Below are 9,510 nucleotides of genomic sequence, written 5' to 3'. Positions count from 1 at the left end.
TTAACACAACACCCCTCTAGTTATATTCTTCACTTTTACCCCTCTATATCCTAGCATTCCTTTACTTCTGGAGAGGAAAACAACATGTCAACATAAACTAATTATTTTTCGTAACTACTTATTTGAAACTGTGTTTTTCATTTTATATTAATAGTTTATGTTTCTTCTGCCTTAGAAGTTAGATACCTTAGATACTATTTCTAGGTTATAAATCAGCATATGAAAAAATGCTGTTGTGGGCAGACTCAGATTTTAGCACATACAAATATTATTCTACACTGTTTTATTTGAATATATATTGTGTAATTAATTTTACAACTGTATTGATATATGGAGTAACAGTATAGTTTAGCCATCTGTTTCTCTTGGTATAAATTGTTGTACAACTACTGTATGTGAGAAACAAGAACAGTACAAATGTTTAAGGCTACATTTTTTGGAAAGATGACTCTGTTTACAATCCCCAAAACGAGGTGTAATAGGTAAAGCCGGGTCTTGTAAATTGAAAACTGATTTTCCCTTTTTGAGAATTTATTTCCTGGCCTGGTTTACCTTGGCAAGCCTGAAGTAGCTTTGAACATACTGATTTCTGACTTTGAGATAGAGTACTCCTGGCACAGAAGGCACCTAAGTTATTTTAAAATGTTTAAAACAGCAAATTACTGACAGGGAGGGATTTCCCCCTTTTTAAAGAATTTTATTTTCTCTAGTGACCTTAGGACAATAAAGAGTGAAAAATATTCAATTGTTAGCATGGCCGAAGAGCCTGAGTCAACTGGAATGAATCGTTTGTTTGTACAGCAAAACTAATGATTTTGGAGTTTTTAAGATGAAGCGAGTTCCTAATTTTGAAGACAAATCTATTTTCCAGAACAATGTTCAACAGCACAGAGATTTGTAGGAACTGAGGAAAGGAATATTACAGATGTATAAATATTAAATTGCATATGCACAGAGAGAACCATTTTTAAATGCTTTTTCTTGATGGATTTTGATAAATTTAGTTTAAGTAGAACATTAGCACTACAACTAAGAAAGTTGACTACATGTGAGAAAATTGAAGCAGTAAATACTATCACATACTTTACTTATGTGTAAAAAATTAATTTATAAATTTCCTTTTTGCCAAGTTTTATAAATTGAATACTCTCAAATATATTTGTGTGTTAACACAACTTTAAAGGTAGCTTTAGTCCACATAATGTTTTTTTTCTTGTATCTTTAAGAATAGTCTAGCCAAGGTTAACTGAGTATATAGTACCCTACAACTGTTATACTCTCTTGAGACTAATTTATATTTTAACAGTGCATATTAGATGTGTGACACTTTAATTGCCTCTGTTTTATGAATTAGGTGGCTAGGATACAATTTCAGATGAATTAATATCTCATCAGACTGTTGAACTCTGTTCACTGCCATAGGATGGATCTATGAAAGACACTATACAAACTACATATTGGTGTTTATGCACATTATAAGTATAATGTATATTTTTGGAACATTGCAAATGTAATGTTAAATAAAGTACAGTTGTATAAGCCTTTCAGTTTGACCAGTGTCTTGTGAATAGCAATTCTTATTAAATGATATACATTAATATATAGCATGTACAAAGTACAATACATTGTAGAAATCAGTATTATCACCATGCCCTTATGAACAAAGACATTCTCAAATGTTGCTTATATTAATAGGATAATTACATAGATGAATTTATGAACATGTAAATATCAGCTCTAATTCTTTAAAAAGCACAAGGAAATATAATCATCAGCAAAATTTGTCTTATGCTGTGTATATTAAGTCAACATACAGATACAGTAACATACCTTGGAAGAAGATTCTACCATCATATATTGTCTGCTGTGGTAGAATGCATGTTTTAGGATACATCTTTTTTGTTTTAAGCCTTAAATATGCTTGCATTTCTTAGGGATTGCATTTCCATCTTGACAGGTGAGCAAAAATGTAAATCTCTGTATCTTCTTTTTTTATATAGTTTTCAGTACAACAAATGTAAAGCAAATCTGAATTCTTGAAACCTGTGCAGCTGTCACAAGCTTTTTAAAAAAAAACTTTTCTAAGGTCAGAGATCACAGTTTGGGGTTGGTCATTAATCTAGTGTGTCATTTAACTACTTGTTTCAATGTGTTAACTGTTCTGTAAATCACACAAATGTTTCTCATTCTAGAAAAAAAAATGAACCAGCATTTTATTTTTTAAACATGTAAAACAGAATGCTGCAGGCTACTATACCCTGTGTTTTAAATATGGAAACCCGTTTTGCCTGGATTGTGTAAATTACATTTGGTTTGGTTTTTGGTTCAATGTGTATTTCTAAGGACTTCACAATTAGTAATACAAATTCACAGTTAAACAACACTTCCTTTTGCATTTCTTAAAACTGCCTGAGGAAAACTCTGCACTGCAAATGAATGAAGATGTCAGTTAACAACATAAGGAAGGGATTTTTTCCTGGTCATTGATTACTGTCAAAATATGCTGCTGTATGCTTGTGGGGTTTGCAGAGTGTTTTCTTGTTGTCACATTTTGGGTAAAACAATCACAACACTACCCTTTATATTATTCTCCTGAAGAGTAACCAAACTCTAGTTTACTGTAGCGTTGCAGTAAATCGAAGGAGCAAAAAATGTAAAGGTAAAAATATACAGTATGTTGTCTCCACATCTTCCTTTTTTATTTTGCATGAATTGAAATTATGTTGTTAGGTTTTTAATGTGATTCACTAAGATGTTTTTGAGAATACGAAACGTAATTTGATATATAAAATCCTTTTAATGCATGTTGATAGAAATATGTGTAATTTCAATGTGGATATGTCATTGGAAATGTTGAATAACTGCACTGAATAAAAAAAAGTGCACAAGTCAGAGTCATTCTATAAAGTGAGCAATAATATTATTAGCAGAAGTCCCTATGATAAAAAGGTCTCACCTATTTCTTTTCCAGGTCAACAGGCTTGATGCCAAGTTCATTTCCCTGTAGTTTTTTTTTCTTGGCATAATAATCCATAATAAACTGAATTCTCCGTTGAACAGATGGTTACAGAACTTTTAGTTAAATATATTTGTGCAGAACATTTATCTTACTACAGTATAATCTAATTGCATATTTTCTTATTGCACATGCATGGTTGTGAAATGGTTTGGGACCCATTTTTGTGATGAAAGGAACTTTGTAGAAACAAGCATGATTTGTTCCTAAAGTATGTAGCCACTGCAGATCTAATCTTGTCCGGACCCTTTGGGAGATAATGTGGGATTTGATTCAGAAGACAGATAGGTAGAAGGGAATTCTTAACAAACAATTTGTCTAGTAAAATAAATTTGCAAGGAAAGCAAATGTTTAGTAATTTGGAACCTTTTTAAAAGTAAATCTAGACACACATCACATTTTTAAATCTGTAACAATGAATGGAAACATTTTTTTTCTTCCCTTGATTTAGCAGATTATCTTAAATCCCTAATTGAAACAGAATATTTGGCCAAACTATATTAGTAATAGAAGATATACATTTGGAAGCTCTAAGGGCTCAACACCTGTTTGTAGTGCAATGAGCTTCCCCTGGTCAAGAGTGAGTCTTTGGATTGCTAAAACTATGTGTGAGATATATATTTGGCTTGTTGTAAATCTCTCCACACACATTTGCACTTAAATACTTGACACCTATGTGAAAGTCCATTTCTTAAGCAAATCAATCATAGACCAAGTGCCCTAACACAATGCTTGTCAGTCATCCTATTTTTGTGTGGTTAAGGATTGTCTATTACTTTTTATCTGAACTCTTCATGCTTTTCAGCCTATCCATAACAACTATGTTTTTCGTAAATTCCTCATGATTTGCTACGTGTAGAAAATTAACGAATTGCTTTGAAAAATCAGTTAATCATTTGGTTTCTCGTTAAAGTGCTCGTTTGTTTTTCAAAGTAAAGCATCTTGTGGCTTTTTGTGTGCATATACATGTGCAAGCAAATATCTTGGAAATTGATATACCCATGTGGACTGACAATATACAATGACTTAATGTATTATTTCTATACGGTTTTGGAATTGTGTTTTTAAAGTACATGCTGTCTCAGTTATTTGTCATTGTTGCCTCTCTGTGTTCTTCATACATTCTTTCAGCTATTGATGGCAGACTTTCTTTTATCCAAGTGTCTCATTTTCAATTAATTATTGTCATGGCACTTATTATTACTAAATTATTAGAATTTTGAATGTTACACTCAGAAGTACCACACACCAATAATCTAAACAGCTGTCTTTTGATAAAGTTGTTTAGGCAGTGTTGTCACAATTTTTAGGCACTGCGAGGTAGCCATAGTGCTCTTTGACCTGTAGGTAAAATATGATTAATATAACATTAGTTGGGCTAAAAATAGCATTTCTCTTAGCATCTATGTCACTGTTTTAATATTTTATTCAACTGTAGTGTCATTAATCATCTGGCAACACATTCCAAAGATGTTTTCACATGACTCTGAAACAACCTGGGGGATCTTTTCAGTTGAATGTCACTTCCTCAGTTATCTTCTCAAATAAAAGCCATGCTGTTCTTGGTCTCCTGGCTGCTGTCTAGACCTATTTAGAATAGCTGCAAGAAAACCATTTAGAAAAGCACATCACTTCCCAAGGTGAAGACTTTTGCTTTAAAGGAAAGAAATGACATTATAGCCTATTAGCTGAAATGGTACCTTTAATATTTTAAGACAATATGTGCATAAATGTGTGTGGCCCTTAAGCTTCCGATTGTATTATTAAACAAATTTATAGTTTGAGAAAATTCCATTAAGTCCATGAATGCAACCCGATGATAATAGCATACTTCCAGTATGACATAAGCAAGTTTCAATTTCCTTCACCCTGTGGGATTTTGGAACTGTATTTATTAGCTTAATAAAAATGTAAATGTTGTAAAATTCACAGCTAACATAACACACAGCCTGTCCCAAGTTGTTCATGAACATCATAAAATAAAATAAAAACTTAGTAAGATTCCAAGCTTTCACATTCTTTTTGACCTTTTTTGTGGGTGTGTAATGGATAAAATGCATACTGTATTATTACACAGGAACATAGAACACGATAAAACATTTTTTTTCTTAAATGTCCAGGATGAAAAAAAAATCTGCCTATGGCATCCGATTCAATGGTGTTCAGCTGGTACTTTATCTTTCATGGAATAACAGTGATTAGATAAGATTCAGTGCTTCACAGATTGTCTTTAAGTCATCAGCAGTAAAAGATGTTTGCTGCTGCTTTTCTCAATGTCTATTGACTTCTATTTCATGTTATCTGCTTTTATTTGGGGTTGATGTTGATGTCGATCAGAAAATAAAGGTCTTTATCGAGGAGATAGGATATCACAAGAAAAAGTTGAGGCAAGTGTGTGGAAATCTGTGACAGATGACAGGCAGATGGCCCTACGTTATCTCTGGCAACACATCTATGGCCTTATGCATTTTAATAGGTATCTTGTTTTACTGTCGAGGCGTTTCAGTGTTGCTCATTGAAAAACAAAACAAAAGAAACAAGGAAACATAATTCTGATTTTTTTTTTACCTGTCTGTACTTCTGGATTGCATTTTTTTCCGGCTGTGTTTTAAATCCATGTTTTAACGGATTTCTGAATTCAGGCAGTTTGATGTGTTGAGGGTGTAGGAAGCAATAGAAAATAAAAGTAACGTTTTTCTCAGTGAGAATAACCTTGTACCATTTCAACATTCATTCCTACATAAAACTTAATTCTTTAGCTCTTCTCATTTAAGAGCGTAGTGGAAAAAGTCTGCAGGTTAGGAAATATTTTGATTTAGAGAAAGGTGTCAGACTCATATCGTTGAGAATTTCAATATAAAAGCTACACAGTTTTATGCATTCCATGTCTCTTCGCCTGCACTCAAAATTAATATCATTTCACAAGCCATGTAGATTTGATCATTCCTGTATTTATGCCTTACTGGTAATTAGCAGCAGAAAATTTGTCAACTAAGAAATGTTGCAACTGAAGGTTGTGAATTTTAATAAACAGGCTACATATGTATTAGAGTGTTAGTCCCTAAATGAGACAAAAGTGTTTTCTCATGTTCAGCTGTGGAATGTGAGATGTCAGAAGGAGCTTTTGATTCTTATAATTGCTACTGAACTCTAGAAATGTTGACACACATTGCTCAAACTTTTCTAAAGTTTCCAGTTGCATACATACGGGGTCTCTGTGATATACATTGACGTTACTGTGGTTAACAGTGAAAGACTTAAACATGCCCTTTGTGTTAGGTTGTTTTTGCTTTAGTGGATGTTTTTTACTGAATAAAATTTCTTTTAGCAATCTACTTTTGCAGAGTTCATGTGAGTTAAAGAAACAAAAATCATTTGTCATTGCATCAAGCACATCTGTTTTAAAAAGTCACATACCTATGCCAAATCTGAATGTATCTTTCTGGAGTCACCTTCCTTTTTGAAAACATTAACAATGTCTAACATGTAGAACCTTTAATAAACTCAGGGATAGATGTATACAAATATTAGGATACACAATAATAGTAATACAAAAACATTTAATATTGAATAGTGTTTGATTTTTGCTATATGCAAATGTTACGAGTTCTTTATCTGATTTTGTGCATTCAAGAAGTTTCTTATAAAGAACAAAATATTTACTTTGATTGTGAAAATGAATGTTAATCCAAATTATTTTATATAGCAAATGTGAAAGGACAATGTACACATTTAGAATATGAAAAGATGTACCATTTAGCCATTAATATGATATCTAGTAGAACATTAATGAAATCCAGAAAAAATGCAATATATTCATTTTCAAGGCTCTATCGGAGTCTATGACTTAAAGGGAAGAAATCCAGTTGTGTTAAGAAACACCACCACTAAAACATTGTGTAAAGAAAACATTATATTTTCGAGCAAAAGTCTTTGTGAAAAAAAAAGTGTATGTATAAAAATGTAAATGTTTTGAGTTGTTTCTGATATCTTAATTTTATACATTTTGTAATGCTGAAATCGCTTGCAAAACTGAGAATATCTTCAGAATTAAAATGGGAGATAAGTAAATTACAGTATTTTGGATTAAACTTTGTAACAAATTCCCTTAACATCAAATAATTCTCAGAAAATGAAAAAATCTTTGTCTACTACTCAATACAAATAAGGTGTTTCTCTATAAGACAGACTCTTTTCAGTTTAATGGTTATGTTCAACACAAAATAAAAAAAATCCAAACCATTTAACATCATGGTTTGTGTTTCACAAAAGAGTCATTTTCAATGTAAATTCCATGGAGTATTAGAGAACTTCATGCTAAATTCCAAGCATCATATGTTACAAAAAGGGGTGAATAGCTAGGCAGATATATGTGTAGGTACTATTCCAATGATAATGCAAAAAAGAAAGTTAAAGATAGGGCAAATTAAATTTAATCCAGTAAATCTTTTCTCAGTGCACATTCTAAATAAAGTATTGCGACCATAAAACTCCTTCCCTTATAATAAGCAAGCTCAAAATGAAAATAAGTTTTCTAAACATTCTCAGGAGTCTGCTCTGAAGGTTTATCAGTGAAAAATTGTGCTTCCTGACCATGTGCAGTGTAGAATTACTGGAACACTTATTCTCCCAGACAGCTCCAAAGTCTGCCATTTTAACAGGGCCCTTCCATCAACCTATAAAAGCAAAATAAATAGAAAAGAGACAGATTGTTTCAGGAATAAGAGATGGGGTAGGTATTGAAAAACAGCTTGGTACATACCAGATTTGAAATAACCTAGATCACTAAGAGTAATTTGTCAAAATACCATTGAATAAGTAAAAATAGCTTTTCCCGTCTCTAAAGGATGCTATTGGTGTTATTATATTGTAATAGTAGTGGTGTTAGTAGTAAAGAACCACCTACATTAGAATGTATAAAACAGTTGCTAAGCTAAAGTTACATTTTGATGTATATATATATACTGTATATATCTAAACTATGTATTTTTTTTAAAGAAACAAGTAAAGGTTCATTCCATGATGAAAACAGAAGAAAAGAAACACAGCGGTTCTTTGTTTTTTTTTAAAGGCTGTTCTTTGTGCTTCTCAAAGACTTCCTGACTGCAGCCTTACAGCGTTTATATTTTACACAGAAGGCGGTGAAAATTGAACTGATGAATTGTTGATAAAGAAGAGAATAGATAAAGCATTTAGTGTTGGATTACAAAAATGACATATATATATAGGGAACATGTGATCCAGAAAACTGAATTAAGCTTGAATGCCTGGATTTGAGGTGAATGCCAGTTTAACTAGAGACCTGGGCATCTTGGAACTTGTGCTTTATCTCCCAGTAACAGTATATGGGATTCTTTACTTAGTATTTCCAAGGTCAGTTTGCCTTCTTCCACTGCCATGGAAATAAATCTTCCTACTAACAAATGCGTATGCATTACAGCTAGAGCACCATTGATCAGACCAACAGCTTCTCAAATACCACTTCCACAGGATTAGATATGCTAGGAACTGGTTTTAATAATGTTACACCTGTCAACGTTTGTTTTCTTCATACTACAATGCTTCACGCTACTAATGCAGATTTGTTTTAACTTGTTAAAAAAGGTAATTTAGCTGGTGATAAGGACGTTCAATGAAAACAATATTATATAAAACGGATTTATTTAAAAATAAATATAAAATTACACTTTTTACATGAACCTATCAAATATGGGTTACAATTTACAAAATACTGAACAGAAAATGCAAGTCTTTCTTCTTCCCTTCTCAAATAATGTATAAGAAATTAAAGTTTCTTAAAAACAACAACAACAACATTGCATCAAAATTAGCTTTCAAAATACAACATGAAGGAATCATGCTTCCCAGAACATTTCAGATGTGCAGTAAAACTAGGAAATGTGTACAACACCTTTTCTGAGATGCACTTCAAACAACCAACAACAATGATGAGTTCATGTCAGGATTTAGTTAATGAGTAAGAATTGGACTTATTTGTTCAATGGTGCTTAAAAAACACTTAAAAATCTCAAAAGCTGAGTGAGCTATTAGCATCTGGGGGGGGGGGGGGGGGTTGAATTGTCTTTTTTTGTAATTCAGGCCATTGTTTCCATTCAACCACTTCTCTATTCAGGGAGGAACTTTTTACCCCCAGAGGTAGCACTTCTATTGCTCCCAATCAATCATGTCCAGCCTTTCACCAATATCACAGCCTTCTCGTTTCTCAAGACAAAACCACAGCTCATCTTGATTGAGGGAATAAATAGACCTGCCCAGGCAGAACGACCAAGGAACATTTGTCAACTGTAGTGGATGGCTATTGAGTTCAGAACAAGAACAAATCTGGGTCTTCACTTTACCAATCACCATCCTCTGGCCTTCCTTCAGATAGCTGCATTGACTCTTGATTGAAGTCTCTCCTTCTGTCTCTTAGCAGCAGTTGAGGAATGTTTCATACGGCCACGATGCTGACAAAACTTTATCTGTGGATTAAG

This window comes from Atractosteus spatula, chromosome 9, assembly GCF_055471065.1.
Source record: "Atractosteus spatula isolate fAtrSpa1 chromosome 9, fAtrSpa1.hap1, whole genome shotgun sequence".
NCBI classification, from domain to species: Eukaryota; Metazoa; Chordata; class Actinopteri; order Semionotiformes; family Lepisosteidae; genus Atractosteus; species Atractosteus spatula.
The sequence above is the reverse complement of the archived record's forward strand: the minus strand, read 5'-3'. Positions refer to the sequence as shown.